The sequence below is a fragment of the Aethalodelphis obliquidens genome, unplaced genomic scaffold (assembly GCF_003676395.1).
Source record: "Aethalodelphis obliquidens isolate GAN/ISIS:26980383/991018 unplaced genomic scaffold, ASM367639v1 scaffold45, whole genome shotgun sequence".
In the NCBI taxonomy this organism is placed as follows: Eukaryota; Metazoa; Chordata; class Mammalia; order Artiodactyla; family Delphinidae; genus Aethalodelphis; species Aethalodelphis obliquidens.
The window spans coordinates 2,704,626-2,721,647 of NW_020837989.1; the positions used below are offsets into that span (position 1 = coordinate 2,704,626).

General features: G+C 38.6%; 1 long non-coding RNA gene across 1 annotated transcript; it reads left to right on the forward strand.

Annotated features, from left to right (window-relative positions):
• The first annotated feature begins 749 nt into the window (after positions 1 to 749).
• On the forward strand, positions 750 to 16,336 carry LOC113606744 (uncharacterized). The gene is made up of 3 exons (XR_003427683.1): positions 750 to 838; positions 2,091 to 2,096; positions 16,311 to 16,336. It is a non-coding gene; the product is annotated as an uncharacterized LOC113606744 (long non-coding RNA).
• Positions 16,337 to 17,022: the final 686 nt, after the last annotated feature.

Here is a 17,022-nt window from a genome sequence, read left to right on the forward strand (position 1 = left end):
ACATCTAATAATCTCAATTGATAAAAGGAAAAGCATCTGATGAAAATTCAGCATGCTTTCATGATCAAAACGCTCAATAAACTAAGTATAGAAGCAATGTGAGGAATGCACCTCCACATAATAAAGACCATATATGTCAAATCCACAGCTAACATCACACTAAATAGTGAAAAGCTGAAAGATCAGGAACAAGTCAAGGATGCTCACTCCAATTCAATATATCACTGAGAGTACTAGCCAGAGCAATCAGGCAAGAAAAATAAAAAAAAAAAGGCATCCAAATTGGAAAGGAAAAAGTTAAACAGATTTTCATTTTAAAATAAAAGTCTCCGTATGCAGGTAATGTGATTTTAGATACAGAAAACCCTAAAGATTTCACCAAAAAATTCAGTTAAATTGCAGTATACAAAAATCAATATACAAACACCAACTGCATTTATATATACTAACAAACTATCAGAAAAAGGAATTTAAAAAAGTACTTAGAAATACATTTTATCAAGGAGGAATAAAAGATCTGTGCACTGAAAAATATAAACATTGATGAAAGAAACTGAAGAAGACACAACTAAATGGAAAAATCCCAATCCCATGTTCACAGATATGAAGAATACTGTTAAAAATGTCCATCCTAACCAAAGCAATCTACAGATTCAATGAAGGCCATATCAAAATTCTAAAGTCATTTTCCCAGAAATTGAAAAAATAATCCTAATACTTACAGGGAACCACAAAAGGCTCCAAATAACCACAGCAATCCTGAGAAAGAAGAGCAGAGCTCGAAGTGTCACACTTCTGGATTTCAAACTAACTACAGAACTACAGTAATCAAAATAGTGTGGTGCTAGGATAAAAATAGATATATAGAAAAATGAAAGAGAATAGAGAGCCTAGAAATAAGTCCACACTTATATAGTCAATTAATCCTTGACAAGAGTGCCAAGAATACACCATGGGGAAAGTATAGTCTCTTTAATAAACGGTGCTGTGAAAATTGAATATCCACACACAGAGAAATGAAATTGGAGCCTTCTCTTTGACTATACAAAAAAAATTAACTCAAAATGGATTAAATACAAATTTAAGACCTGAGACTATAAAATTCCCAGAAGAAAACATAAGGAAAAATCCTCCTTGACAATGGTCTTTGATTTCACATATCTGACACCAAAAGCCCAGGTAACAAAAGCAAAAACAAACAAGTAGAACTACATCAAACTAAACAGCTTCTGCACAACAAAAGAAACCATAAATAAAATGAAAAGGTAAGCTATGGAATGGGAGAAAATATTTACAAGTCATATATCTAATAGAGGGTTACTATACAAAATATATAAGGAACTCATACAACTTAATAGCAAAACAAAAACAAAATAACCCAAATAACACTATTAAAAATGGGCAAAGGACCTGAATAGATATTTTTCCGAAGAAAACATACAAATGGCCAACAAGTATATGAAAGATGCTCAACATCACTAATCATCAGGGAAATGTAAATCAAAACCACAATGAGTTATCACCTCACACCTGTCAGGATATTACGAAAAAAGAAAAGCACTGACAAGCATTTGGAAGGGTGTGGAGAAAAGGGTGCCCTTGTACATTGTTAGTGGGGACATAAAATGGTACAGCTATTACAGAAATAAGTGTGGAGCTTCAATAAAAGTTTAGAAATAGAGCTACCACATGATCCAGCTATCCCACCTGAGTATATATGTCCAAAGGAAATTAAATCAGAATCTCAAAGAGATATTTACACTCCTGTATTCATTGCACGGTTATTCACGATAGCTACGTATGGAAATTACCTAAGTGTCCAGAGATGGATAAATGGACAAAGGAAACATGATATGAGTGTGTGTAAATACATACATATGGAATATTATTCAGCCACAAAAAAGAAGAACATCCTGCCATTTATGATATGGATGAACCTGAAGGACATTATGCTAAGAGAAATAAGCCAGACACAGAAAGACAAATATTATGGGATCTCTTCTATATGTGCAATCTACAAAAGTCAAACACTCAGAAACAGAGAGTGGAATGGTAGTTGCCAGGGCTTGGGGAGGGGGAAAAACGGGGAGGTAATAGTCAAAGTACACAAACTTTCAGTTATAAGGTGAATAAGTCCTGAGGATCTGATACACAGCATGGTGACTACAGTTAACAATATTGTATTGTATACTTGAAATTTGCTAGGAGAATAGATATTAAGTGTTCTCTCTCTCTCCACACACACACACACACACACACACACACACACACACACATTGTGAAATGATAACCTATATTATCATGTTGTATACCTTAGATATATACAATTGTTTGTTTTGGCTGCACCACGCAGCATGTGAGATCTTAGTTCCCTGACCAGAGACGGTACCCGCACCCCCTGCAGTAGAAGTGCAGAGTCTTAACCACTGGACCACCAGGGAAGTCCCAAATATATACTATTGTTATTGTCAATTATACTTCAATAAATCTGGAAAAAATAAACCACAAAAGACATCAACAGGCTAAAAAATATTCTGGTATCATTTTTGCAGTAGATTGAAGATGAGAGAATTTTACATAATTATTAAAGTTCACAAATGGTGTGCTATTCCGATCTAGAATGAGACAGTAGGTCATCAAGGTAAACTTTTCATTATTTCCATGAAAAAGTGAGACCTGAAGTGACATGGCCAGAGTCCCATAGAGAGGTAGTATAGGAGCTGGACAACAGATTCATATTTTCTGATATCTATGTTGCCTCCTGGGGCCAGTAACTGTGATTGCAGGATATGACTTATTGTATCACTTCTTCACTCACTTGGGTGTTTTCTGCTGGGAATCACTTCCTTAAATACAATTATTGTTCTAACATGCATTGTCTGGTTATCCACTTTTCCCCTTACCTTCTCTTAAGCAATCAGGAATTTCTTTTTTAGTATTTCTCTGTATATGTTAGTAAAAACTAAATAGAGATAGATAAGACTAATTAAAAAAAATTAAAGCACAGGTCCAAAGAAAAATGTTACCATTTAAGTTAAATACAAGAAAAATTGTCATATATATGTTTAATCCTGCCCTTAACAAAGCAAGTACTCATTAAGTATCTGCTGGAATGTATGGAAGTCAAACATTTTGTAACCTCAATGGATCACATCACAGGGTTCAATGGAAACGCGATTTCCCCCAATGCTTCCATCTTGATCAACTTCAACAGTCTTTTAATATCCTGAGCCTCATCTTTTGTAATTAGCAGAAAGTGTTAAAAGTAACATACTGGGCCCAATCTGGCTGAATGGCATTATTATCCTATCTTAGAGCATAGCATGGAGTGCTGATGTAATAGATTCCTAGAAACAGACTTCACGTAAAATGTACTCAGTGGCTGTAGTGACATACATTGCTGCTCACTCCCAAAATCAGAAAGCAAGGAGAAGCATAAACACTAAATGGATGAGAAGAGAAATGCAAAAATCAGCATAAAAAGACAGATTGGTTATCTGATCAGCGTATTCAACTCTAACTATACTATGCTGGCACATCTAATGGAAAGAATGTAGCATCCAATAGCTCATCCGTGGATGCAAAGAAAGGAGAGTCACAATAGGGAAAAAGTAGGCAGAGTTCACTCAAGCACTGAAAGAAGGATTCTTACTTAGCCTTGGACTCCACTCTTGGCTGTTCCGTGCAAGGCATTAGAGAAACAGTAGATATAACAGATGGGGTTCATTACTCTCAAGGCATTTATGGTCTTCGTTGGGAAGACTCTGAGTACCTCTGGTACCACTGACAAGACTGTCTCTGTTGGGATGACTTAGCCTGAGGCTGTTAAGAGATTCTTTTTATCAAACTCTTTTTGTTTTGATTTCAAGTACATTAATTATCTTTCTCATTAAGTTCTCTCTTCATATGTAGATCTTCCTAAAGGGAGAGTAGATGTAGCTACCTCTATCCACGCAACATGTATTTATCACTGTAAATTTAAAAACTGGTGTTTCTAATGTAGAAATCAATCTCATGAGGTTAGTTAGTGTGAGTCTGCTATCGAGAAAGAAAACCTCTCTTGCTGAGCTGATAGAATCACCTTCTCACACCAACGTTAAGACTCTATGAAAAGGGACTTGCCCATGAATAATCACTAAAACAATGATAAATTTCCAGATCTAGGGTGTAGAATAATAAATTGGCAAGCGTTTATAGCTAGAGAAATGGGTCAATCCTTTATCCACTCCATTTAACATATTTATAAGAGATCATGCCAGCTAAGCCACTTCATTTAATCCTCTCTCACTAAGATATTCACATCAATATCTTATTTTACAGAAACACTTAAAGATTCTATTATTAGATGAGCTACAACAGCACTGAAGCTCAGTGTAAACGGTGAAGTCAAACTCGAGTTTGTAGTAACATAATTAGTATCAATAAAATCTCCACTTTTAAGGAGCCTAAGTCAAAATATAAAACATTTCCACATTGAATAAATGTACTGGGGGTCTGAAGACATTTTTGGAGTTCACTGCATTCCAAGACTTCTCATGAGTACTTTACTTGATTTTGAAACTGTAGCCTTTTAGTTTTCATGCATGAACTTGAAGTTTTTCTTTATATCCAAGTATGGAAAATTGAATGAGGGGGAAATGTTGTAAATAATTGCCGTCATGTTTGTGATCTGCAGGGGTTAGAGTCTCTTTGCTATGTGATGGAACTTGACAGATTGGGATTATTATCCTGCCATTGTTAACTCTTAGCCAGGAAAACATACTTAAACCCTCTTATCCTGAGTCCTCACATGTAAAGTGGGAGAAACAGCAGCCATCCCATGAGACTGTACAAGGGTTTAACAAAATAATCTGAGTAAAAGTAGTTTTAACATACATAGCAATAGCTAACAGTCACTGAGTACTTACTGAGCTCTTACATAGGAAGGGCTCAGATATTACCAGGTACTGATAAATTCTGCACCAGGATTGTTATTTTTTTGAGTCATTCCATAAGTTTGTATTTAAATACATTTAGAACATCGGTATTCTTTGGTGGCAAGAGTCTACTTTCAAAGTGAACCAGTCTACTGTTATTGTTGACACAAACTTTTAAACTGCTATGTTAATTGATACCTTGAATACCACATCCTAGAAGTTCAGTCGAAATAAACTCACCAATAAGCGACCTACCTCTAGACTTAGCCTTTTGTTTATGTTTAATTTATATTTTTGACTAAACTGGCTTTTTCCCTAAAAACTCTTTGTTGTCCCTAATTATGGGAAACGAGACATCTCACCTCACTAACTCAATGATTACTGAACTGCAATTTCCGGAGAGCTTCAGAAACTGTTAACCAAGATTTCCAGGATGTACAAAAAAAATGTTAGACTAGATGACTAAATATTTACAAGAAAAAAAAATCAGGATGCCATGGCCTGTGCTGGATTTCTTGGGCATATTTTCACAGAAGCCAAATTGAACAGCATTTACAAATTCAAGAAAGGGCTGCATTAGCAGAGAAAACATACATTTGAATGCAGAGCCTACATTTAGGAATGAAAAAACTATTCTTAGACTTATTAAATGGAGAGAGCTACTATCCTAACAGCCTATGTTCCCAGTACCCCGAAATGCTATTAACCAACTGTAAACGTCATTTATTTATTTTTTGATTTCTTTTTCTTTTCTTTTCTTTTTTTTTTTCTTTGCGGTACAAGGGCCTCTCACTGCTGTGGCCTCTCCCGTTGTGGAGCACAGGCTCCGGACGTGCAGGTTCAGCGGCCATGGCTCACGGGCCCAGCCGCTCCGCGGCATGTGGGATCTTCCCGGACCGGGGCACGAACCCGTGTCCCCTGCATCGGCAGGCGGACTCTCAACCACTGCACCACCAGGGAAGCCCTATTGTTTTAATTTTTAAAATTAATTAATATATTTATTTTTGGCTGCATTGGGTCTTTGTTGCGGTGCACGGGCTTCTTGTGATGGCTTCTCTTTGTTGCAGAGCACGGGCTCTAGGCACACGGGCTTCAGAAGTTGTTGCTCGTGGGCTCTAAAGCACAGGCTCAGTAGTTGTGACGCACAGGCTTAGTTGCTCCGCGGCATGTGGGATCTTCCCGGACCAGGGCTTGAACCCGTGTCCCCTGCACTGGCAGGTGGATTCTTAACCAGTGCGGCACCAGGGAAGCCCTGTAAACATCATTTAAATAACAACATCCTGCAGCTCTTAAGACTCAGGTAGCTTCACTACCTCAAATCTGATTGCTCACAGCCATTCTGAAGTACTCTGGACTCCAGGAAACTTGACCTTATAAGACACTATGTTTTGTAACAAGAATTGGAGAAGATGCAGACTCTTTTCATTAACATCATATTTACATATAATCCTAGCAGCCAACATTTATTGTGTCCACTGTGCGCCAGGTGCTCTCTTCATCTTACAAAAACTCTGTGTGGTTAGTATCATCTCACGGATTGGCACACATTTAGTATCTCTCTTCATCTCACAAAACCTCTGCGTGGTTAGTATCATCTCATCGATTGGCACACATTCTTCTGTAAAGGGCCACAGAGTGAATATATTAGGCTTTGCAGGCTGCACAGTCCGTTTCAGTTTCTCAGTTCTGCAGTTATAGCTGAGAGCAGTGGCAGACAATGCATGAGGCAATGGGTGTTGTCTCATTCGAAGAAAACTTTTTAAGAACACTGAAATGTGAATTACATACATTTTTGTGCCTCATAAACTACTATTTTTCCTTTGTTTCACTTTTTTATTTGTTTTCAAATATTTAAAAACATAAAAACGATTCTTAGCTCATGAGTCATAAAAATAGGTGGCAGGCCAGATATAGCCCAGGGGGCCATAGTCTGCCAACCTCTACACTATCTAAATATTTCAGGGCAGGGAAGTGAAGCTCAGGGAGACACAGCTCCTAAAAAGTACAGAGCCAATTCTGACTCTCAGGTCCGTTCTCCTTTTGATTCCTGTGTTTCTGTGTCGTGGTTTATACTCAGTGCAAAGGATAAATTCTTCCTGTAGCCAAGAACTTAAAATGACTGACAAATAAGTGGATTTTCCCTGAGTTGATAGGTTTCTTCTTTTCTTGTTGTTTTTTTAATTATTTATTTATTTATTAACAACTCGATTGGACTATAATTGCTTTACAATGGTGTGTTATTTTCTGCTGTATAACAAAGTGAATGAGCTATACATATATATAAATCCCCATATCTCTTCACTTTGGCATCTCCCTCCCACCCTCCCTATCACACCCCTCCAGGTGGACACAAAGCACAGAGCTTTGCTATGCGCTGCTTCCCACTAGTTATCTATTTTACATTTGGTAGTATATATATGTCCCTGCCACTCTCTCACTTCATCCCAGCTTACCCTACGCCCTGCTCGTGTCCTCAAGTCCATTCTCTTTGTCTGCGTCTTTAGTCCTGTCCTGTCCCTAGGTTCTTCAGGACCATTTTTTTTTCTTTTAGATTCCATATATATGTGTTAGCATACAGTATTTGTATTTCTCTTTCTGACTTACTTCACTCTGTATGACACACTCTAGATCCATGCAACTCACTACAAATAACTCAATTTCATTTCTTTTAATGGCTAAGTAATATTCCATTGCATATATGTGCCACATCTTCTTTATCCATTCATCTGTCAATGGACACTTAGGTTGCTTCCACGTCATGGCTATTGTAAACAGAGCTGCAATGAACACTGTGGTACATGACTATTTTTGAATTATGGTTTTCTCAAGGTATATGCCCAGTTGTGGGATTGCTGGGTCATATGGTAGTTTTAGTTTTAGTTTTTTGAGGAACCTCCATACTGTTCTCCATAGTGGCTGTTATCAATTTACATTCCCACGAACAGTGCAGGAGGGTTCCCTTTTCTCCACACCCTTTCCAGCATTTATTGTTTCTAAAATTTTGATGACAGCCATTCTGACCAGTGTGAGGTGATACCTCACTGTAGTTTTGATTTGCATTTCTCTAATGTTTAGTGATGTTGAACATCCTTTCATGTGTTTCTTAGCAATCTGTATATCTGCTTTGGAGAAATGTCTATTTAGGTCTTCTGCCCATTTTTGGATTGGGTTGTTTGTTTTTTTGATATTGAGCTGCATGAGCTGCTTGTATATTTTGGAGATTAATCCTTTGTCAGTTGCTTCATTTGTGAATATTTTCTCCCATTCTGAGGGTTGCCTTCTCATCTTTATGGTTTCCTTTGCTGTGCAAAAGCTTTCAAGTTTCATTAGGTCCTATTTGTTTATTTTTCTTTTTATTTCCATTTCTCTATGAGGTAGGTCAAAAAGGATCTTGCTGTGATTTATGTCATGGAGTGTTCTGCCTACGTTTTCCTATAAGAATTTTATAGTGACTGGCCTTACATTTAGGTCTTCAACCCTTTTGAGCTTATTTTTGTATATGGTGTTAGAGAGTGTTCTAATTTCATTCTTTTACAAGTAGCTGTCCACTTTTCCCAGCACCACTTATTGAAGACGCTTTCTTTTCTCCATTGTATATTCTTGCCTCCTTTATCAAAGATCAGGTGACCATATGTGCATGGGTTTATCTCTGGGCTTTCTATCCTGTTCTGTTTCTGTGCCAGTACCATACTGTCTTGATTACTGTAGCTTTGTAGTATAGTCTGAAGTCAGGGAGCCTGATTCCTCCAGCTCCATTTTTCTTTCTCAAGATTGCTTTGGCTATTCAGTGTCTTTTGTGTTTCCATACAAATTGTGAAATTTTTTATTCTAGTTCTCTGAAAAATGCCATTGGTAGTTTGATAGGGATTACATTGAATCCATAGATTGCTTAGGGTAGTATAGTCATTTTCACAATATTGATTCTTCCAATCCAAGAACATGCTATGTCTCTTCATCTTTAATTTCTTTCATCATTGTCTTACACTTTTCTGCATACAGGTCTTTTGTCTCCCCAGGTAGGTTTATTCCTAGGTATTTTATTCTTTTTGTTGCATTGGTAAATGGGAGTGTTTCCTTAAATTCTCTTTCAGAATTTTCATCATTAGTGTCTAGGAATGCAAGAGATTTCTGTGCATTAATTTTGTATCCTGCAACTTTATCAATTTCATTGATTAGCTCCAGTAGTTTTCTGGTAGCGTCTTTAGGATTCTCTGTGTATAGTATCACGTCATCTGCTAACAATGACAGTTTTACTTCTTCTTTTCCAATTTGGATTTCTTTTATTTCTTTTTCTTCTCTGATGGCTGTGGGTATAATTTCCAAAACTATGTTGAATAACAGTGCTGAGAGTGGGCAACCTTGTCTTGTTCCTGATCTTAGAGGAAATGGTTTCACTTTTTCACCATTAAGAACAATGTTGGCTGTGGGTTTGTCATATATGGCCTTTATTATGTTGAGGTACCTTCCCTCTATGTCTACTTTCTGCAGGGTTTTTATGATAAATGGGTGTTGAATTTTGTCAAAAGCTTTTCTTCATCTATCGAGATGATAATATGGTTTTCTCCTTCAACTTGTTAATATAGTTTATTACACTGATTGATTTCCATATATTGAAGAATCCTTGCATTTCTGGGATAAACCCCACTTGATCTTAGCGTATGATCCTTTTAATGTGCTGTTGTATTCTGTTTGCTAGTATTTTGTTGAAGATTTTTGCATCTATGTTCATCAGTGATATTGGCCTATAGTTTTCGTGTTTTCTGGCATCTTTGTCTGGTTTTGGTCATCAGGGTGATGGTGACGTCGTGGAATAAGCTTTGGAGTGTTCCTCCCTCTGCTATATTTTGGAAGAGTTTGAGAAGGATAGGTGTTAGCTCTTCTCTAAATGTTTGATAGAATTCGCCTGTGAAGCCATCTGGTCCTGGGCTTTTGTTTGTTGGAAGATTTTTAATCACAGTTTCAATTTCAGTGCTTGTGATTGATCTGTTGATATTTACTATTTCTTCCTGGTTCAGTCTCGGAAGTTTGTGGTTTTCTAAGAATTTGTCCATTTCTTCCAGGTTGTCCATTTTATTGGCATATAGTTGCTTGTAGTAATCTCTCATGATTCTTTGTATTTCTGCAGTGTCAATTGTTACTTCTCCTTTTTCATTTCTAATTCTATTGATTTGAGTCTTCTCCCTTTTTTCTTGATGAGTCTGGCTAATGGTTTATCTACTCAAAGAACCAGCTTTTAGTTTTATTGATCTTCGCTGTCGTTTCCTTCATTTCTTTTTCATTTATTTCTATCTGATCTTTATATCTTTCCTTCTGCTAATTTGGGAGTTTTTTTGTTCTTGTTTCCCTAATTGCTTTAGGTGTAAGGTTAGGTTGTTTATTTGAGATGTTTGTTGTTTCTTAAGGTAGGATTGTATTGCTATAAACTTCCCTCTTGGAACTGCTTTTGCTGCAACCCATAGGTTTCGCGTGGTCATCTTTTCATTGTCATTTGTTTCTAGGTATTTTTTGATTTCCTGTTTGATTTCTTTAGTGATCTCTTGGTTATTTAGAAGTGTATTGTTTAGCCTCCATGTGTTTGTATTTTTCACAGATTTTTTCCTGTAATTGATGTCTAGTCTCATAGCACTGTGATCAGAAAGGATACCTGATACAATTTCAAATTTCTTAAATTTACCAAGGCTTGATTTGTGACTCAAGATATGATCTAACCTGCAGAATGTTTCATGAGCACTTGAGAAGAAAGTATCTTCTGTTGTTTTTGGATGGAATGTCCAATAAATATCAATTAAGTCCATCTTGTTTAATGGATCATTTAAAGCTTGTGTTTCATTACTTATTTTCATTTTGGATCATCTGTCCTTTGGTGAAAGTGGGGTGCTAATGTCTCCTATTATGATTGTGTTACTGTCGATTTCCCCTTTAATGACTGTTAGCATTTGCCTGTGTATTGATTTGCTCCTCTGTTGGGGGCATAAATATTTACACTTGTTATATCTTCTTCTTGGATTGATCCCTTGATCATTATGTAGTGTCCTTCTTTGTCTCTTGTAATATTCTTTATTTTAAAGTGTATTTTTTCTGATATGAGAATTGCTACTGCAGCTTTCTTTTCATTTCCATTTGCATGGAATATCTTTTTCCACCCCATCACCTTCAGTGTGTATGTATCCCTAGGTCTGAAGTGGGTCTCTTGTAGACAGCATATGTACTGGTCTTGTTTTTGTATCCATTCAGCCAGTCTATGTCTTTTGGGTGGAGCATTTGATCTATTTACATTTAAGGTAGTTATCGATATGTAGGTTCCTATACCATTTTCTTAAGTGTTTTGGGTTTGTTACTGTAAGTCTTTTCCTTCGCTTGTATGTCCTGCCTAGAGAAGTTCCTTTAGCATTTGTTGTAGAGCTGGTTTGGTGGTGCTGAATTCTCGTAGCGTTTGCTTGTCTGTAAAGGTTTTAATTTCTCTGTCGAATCTGAATGAGATCCTTGCTGGTAGAGTAATCTTGGTTGTAGGTTTTTCCCTTTCATCACTTTAAAATATGTCCTACCACTCCCTTCTGGCTTGCAGAGTTTCTGCTGAACGATCAGCTGTTAACCTTATGGGTGTTCCCATGTATGTTAATTGTTGTTTTTCCCTTGCTGCTTTTAATATTTTTCTTTGTATTTAATTTTTGATAGTCTGATTAATATGTGTCTTGGTATGTTTGTCCTTGGATTTATCCTGTATGAGACTCTCTGTGCTTCCTGGACTTGATTGAATATTTTCTTACCCATATTAGGGAAGTATTGAACTATAATCTCTTCACATATTTTCTCAGTCCCTTTTTTTTTTTCTTCTTCTTCTTCTGGGACCCCTATAATTCAAATGTTGGTGCGTTTAATGTTGTCCCAGAGGTCTCTGAGATTGTCTTCAATTCTTTTCATTCATTTTTCTTTATTCTGCTCTGTGGTCGTTATTTCCACTATTTTATCTTATAGGTCACTTATCTGTTCTTCTGCCTCAGTTATTCTGCTATTGATTCATTCTAGAGAATTTTTAATTTCATTTGTGTTGTTGTTCATCATTGTTTGTTTGCTCCTTAGTTCTTCTATGTCCTTGTTAAACGTTTCTTGTATTTTCTCCATTCTATTTCCAAGATTTTGGATCATCTTTACTATCGTTACTCTGAATTCTTTTTCAGGTAGACTGCCTATTTCCTCTACATTTTTTTGGTCTGCTGGGTTTTTACCTTACTCCTTCATGTGATGTGTATATCTCTGTCTTCTCATTTTGCTTACCTTAATGTGTTTGGGGTGTCCGTTTCACAGCCTGCAGGTTCTTATTTCCCCTTGTTTTTGGTGTCTACTCCCTGTGGGTAAGGTTGGTTCAGTTGGTTGTGTAGGCTTCCTGGTGGAGGGGAGTGGTGCCCGTGTTCTGGTGGATGCGGCTGGATCTTCTCTTTCTGGTGGGCAGGACCACGTCTGGTGGTGTGTTTTGGGCTTTCTGTGAACTTATTATGATTTTAGGCAGCCTCTCTGCTAATGGGTGGGGTTGTGTTCCTGTCTTGCTAGTTGTTTGTCATAGGGTGTCTAGCACTGTAGCTTGCCGCTCATTGAGTGGAGCTGGGTCTTAGCATTGAGATGGAGATCTCTGGGAGAGCTTACGCTGTTTGATATTTCATGGTGCCAGGAGCCTCTGGTGGACCAATGTCCTGAACTCAGCTCTCCCACTTCGGAGGCTCAGGTGTGACACCCAGTGAGAGCATCAAGGCCCTGTCAGACACATGGCTCAGAAGAAAAGGGAGAAAAAGAAAGAAAGAAAGAAGAAATGAATAAATAAAATAAAGTTATTAAAATAGAAAAAAAATATTAAAAAAGTAATTAGAAAAAAAGAGAGAACGAAAGAGAGCAACCAAAAAAAAAAAAAAATCCACCAACGATAACAAGCGCTAAAAACTGCACTAAAAAACAACAACAAAAAAACTGGACAGTCCCAGTCAGAACCCTAGGACAAATGGCAAAAGCAAAGCTATACAGACAAAATCACACAAAGAAGCACACACATACACACTCACAAAAAGAGAAAAAGGGGAAAAAAGTATATATATGTATAAAATAACTAAAGTAGGAGAGCAACCAAGTCAATAAGCAAATCTACCAGTGATAATAAGCTCTAAATACTAAAGTAAGATAAACATAAAACCAGAAACAAATTAGATGCCGAAAGCAAACCCCAAGCCTACAGTTGCTCTCAAAGTTCTTTGCCTCAATTTTGGAATGATTCATTGTCTATTCAGGTATTCCAGAGATGCAGGGTACATCAAGTTGATTGTGGAGATTTAATCCGCTGCTCCTGAGGCTGCTGGGAGAAATTTCCCTTTCTCTTCTTTGTTTGCATAGCTCCCGGGGTTCAGCTTTGGATTTGGCCCTACCTCTATTCTTTGCTCAGACAGGACGGGGTTAAAGGAGCACCTGATTAGGGGGCTCTGGCTCACTCAGCCCGGGAGGTGGGATGGGTATGGAATGCACGGCGAGCCTGCGGCAGCAGAGTCCAGCATGACGTTGCAACAGCCTGAGGCGCCGTGTGTTCTCCCAGGGAAGTTGTCCCTGGATCACGGGACCCTGGCAGTGGCGGGCCGCACAGGCTCCTGGGAGGGGAGGTGTGGATAGTGACCTGTGCTTGCCCACAGGCTGCTTGATGGCTGCAGCAGCAGCCTTAGTGTCTCATGCCCATCTCTGGTGTCTGCACTGAGAGCCACAGCTCGTGCCCGTGTCTGGTGCTCATTTAGGTGGTGCTCTGAATCCTCTTTCCTTGTGCACCCTGAAACAATCGTCTCTTGCTTCTTAGGCAGTTCCAGACTTTTCCTCGGACTCCCTCCCGGCTAGCTGTGGTCCACTAGTCCCCTTCAGGCTGTGTTCACGCAGCCAACCCCAGTCCTCTCCGTGGGGTCTGACCTCCGAAGCCTGAGCCTCAGCTCCCAGCCCTGACTCGCCCTGACGGGTGAGCAGACAAGCCTCTTGGGCTGGTGACTGCTGCTCTGCAGCGATCTTCTGTGCGGGAATCTCTCCACTTTGCCCTCTGCACCCCTGTTGCTACTCTCTCCTCTGTGGCTCCGAGGCTTCCCCCGCCAACCACCCCCTGTCTCCGCCAGTGAAGGGGCTTCCTAGTATGTGGAAACTTTTCCTCCTTCACAGCTCACCCCCAGAGGTGCAGGTCCTGTCCCTATTCTTTTGTCTCTGTTTTTTCTTTTTTCTTTTGACCTATGCAGGTACATGTGGTGTTTCTTTCCTTTTGGGGAAGTCTGAGGTCTTCTGCCAGCATTCAGTAGGTGTTCTGTAGGAGTTGTTCCACATGTAGATGTGGTTTTGATGTATTTGTGGGGAGGAAGGTGATGTGCACGTCTTTCTCCTCCGCCACCTTGAAGGCACTCCCCCGTTTATTCTTCAAGTAAAACTAAATTCAACTATAGTCTAGTACCTTCAGTGGAGCTTTTTATCTCATTTGGAAGAGCAGCAGTTCTGGCAAATCAAAACTAATAAATTATGCCTGTAATTACTCATTGGCCCCTATAATGAAAACAAGTTAGTTTTTGCATTACTATTTATTTATTTATTTATTCTAGAATTGGCAAATGACCTTTTTTTGTTGTTAAAAACTCTAGAGACTGCTGAAGCCAACTTCTGGAGAAAAGGTGAGAGATAAAGCCAGGAAGAGAAGGTGGAGGAAATCAAGTATAAATTACGTTCCATGTTAAAATTCTCTTTGAAATTTGAGTCTTTTAAAATTTAAGAGAGACATCCTTATAGCTTCCAAGATAAAAGCTATGAGTTTTTCCAATCAGAAACTTCAAGCACCATGAGTCAAACACTAACCATTATTATTTGCAAAATGGGTATGAGATCAGTCAACAAATTTTCAAGGAAGAGAAGTGGAGGGAAGGGAAAATGGAGGAGGAAAAGGAGAAGTAACAGATGCCTCAGCCATAAGGGGTACGTTTAGACACACATGGATATGGGACATTGCTTAGAACAGATGAGAGGGGAAAGAAACATGAAAACAAATCTGGTTGGAAGAGAGGAGATCTCAAGGGCTTTGTAAATAACTTAAGCTTGAAATGAGTGAAAGAATAAAACAGTAGTTCCTTAGCCAGTGTCTATGAGGAAAAGGATCTCAGAAAATCCTCTTCTAGGGCTAGTTAAGTTACTATAGATAAACAAGGAAATGGTAATAATTCCAATTAATTTTTTTAAGAGTTAACTCTTCACCAGCTACTGCGTTTTCCATTATAATTTAATCTGTAGGACACCCTTATGAGTTAAGTGCTGGAATTATCTGTTTCATAAATGAGGAATCTGGGGTACAGAGAAGTTAAGTGACTGCCTGAAATCAAACAGTGGATAAGAAATAAAGATAGGATTAAATCAGACCTGCCTAATGATGAAGTCTGTGTCCTTACTGTTATGCTAAACTGCTTCCTGTTCCTATTAATGAATATAAAATTGAAGTAGAGTGGTGTCACAATTTAATATTTTATATGAGTAATGGACTAATGTAATTTTAGTAGCACTTTGTAATTTATAAAATGCATTTGCACACACAATGTTTCACTTGCATTTCACAATATCCCTATGTGGTAGCTTAGGATTATCTCCTAAGTATATCAATGGGAAAATTTATGATCAAAGAAGTGACTTGTTCTAGGTCACAGGGCTGGAAGTGTCAGGGTGGTGGACTGGAGACAGCTGCCTCTATCTATTTATCTGGGAACTCTGGCCTTGCCACTTACTAAATGAATGTGTTTGGACAAACAAAACCTTTCCAACTCCAGCATCCACATCTGAGAAATGGTGATAGAATTTTAACTTTTCAGAGTCTTTCTCAGAATAAAACTAATTAACCTGCATGAATGCCTTTGGTACATGTAGGCATGCAAGAAAGGCACATTTCCTTCACCTGCCTGTGATACTGGGTACCTCAGCAAACGCCCTGAGTATATGCATATCAAACTTAATATATACAACATTTATTTGTCAATTGTATCTCAATAAACCTGAGGGAGAAAACCAACTGGGAACAGTCCTGAATCAGAGTTGTAAGATCTGGGATCTTTTATCAACCATGCTCTTAGGCAGCTGTGACACGGTACTGAAACTTCACATCCATCTGTAACCACACGTTGGTAAACTGGCTGGCAGGGAGGGGGTGGTGCTATGTGACAGCAATGTGGTGTTGTGAAGACAGATGCTCAACAAGTTCTTGCCAAGAAGTAAGAGCTGGCTCCAGATACTACTGAGTAAAACTATAAGATTAGATCAGTGTTTTTCAAAAGTTTTCTGAAAGGAGAAACTTTTTATTTTATTTTTTTGGCCTGTTGTTGCAAAGCATGAAGTGAGTTAAAGAATAAAACACTAGGAGAGGGGCTTCCCTGGTGGCGCAGTGGTTGAGAGTCCACCTGCCCATGCAGGGGACATGGGTTCGTGCCCCGGTCCGGGAAGATCCCACATGCCGCGGAGCGGCTGGGCCCGTGAGCCATGGCCGCTGAGCCTGCGCGTCCGGAGCCTGTGCTCCGCAACGGGAGAGGCCACGACAGTGAGAGGCCCGCGTAAAAAAAAAAAAAAAAACAAAACACTAGGAGAGCAGGTTTCTCAAAGAGTTCTCACTGCAAAAAAGAATGAAGCGATAGAAAGGGAAACCTGAGAATGGTTTGGGAAGCTAGCTAATTATATGGTATGAAATAAAATCCTTGACGCTGGATTTTTCAGAGATTTGTATCCAATATGTATTGTGAACTTGAAAGAGGAGACTAACACAGAGCACATTTTCTAAGCCTATATGACCACTGCCTCTTTTTTAATGGAGCATTTTATAGGACTAATGCTCGACAGAACACATTTTGGAAACTTCCAATGCAGAAGAAATAAGGTGAATTAACAGGAACTCTCCTTGTTTTAATCAGTGCAATCTCATCAAGTAATTACCTGGAACTAATAATGTGACCATCCTGTGCTAGAAAGCCATGGAGACAGGAAAAAGGAAAGGAAAGGAAAGGAAAGGAAAGGAAAGGAAAGGAAAGGAAAGGAAAGGAAAGGAAAGGAAAGGAAAGGAAAGGAAAGGAAAGGAAAGGAAAGG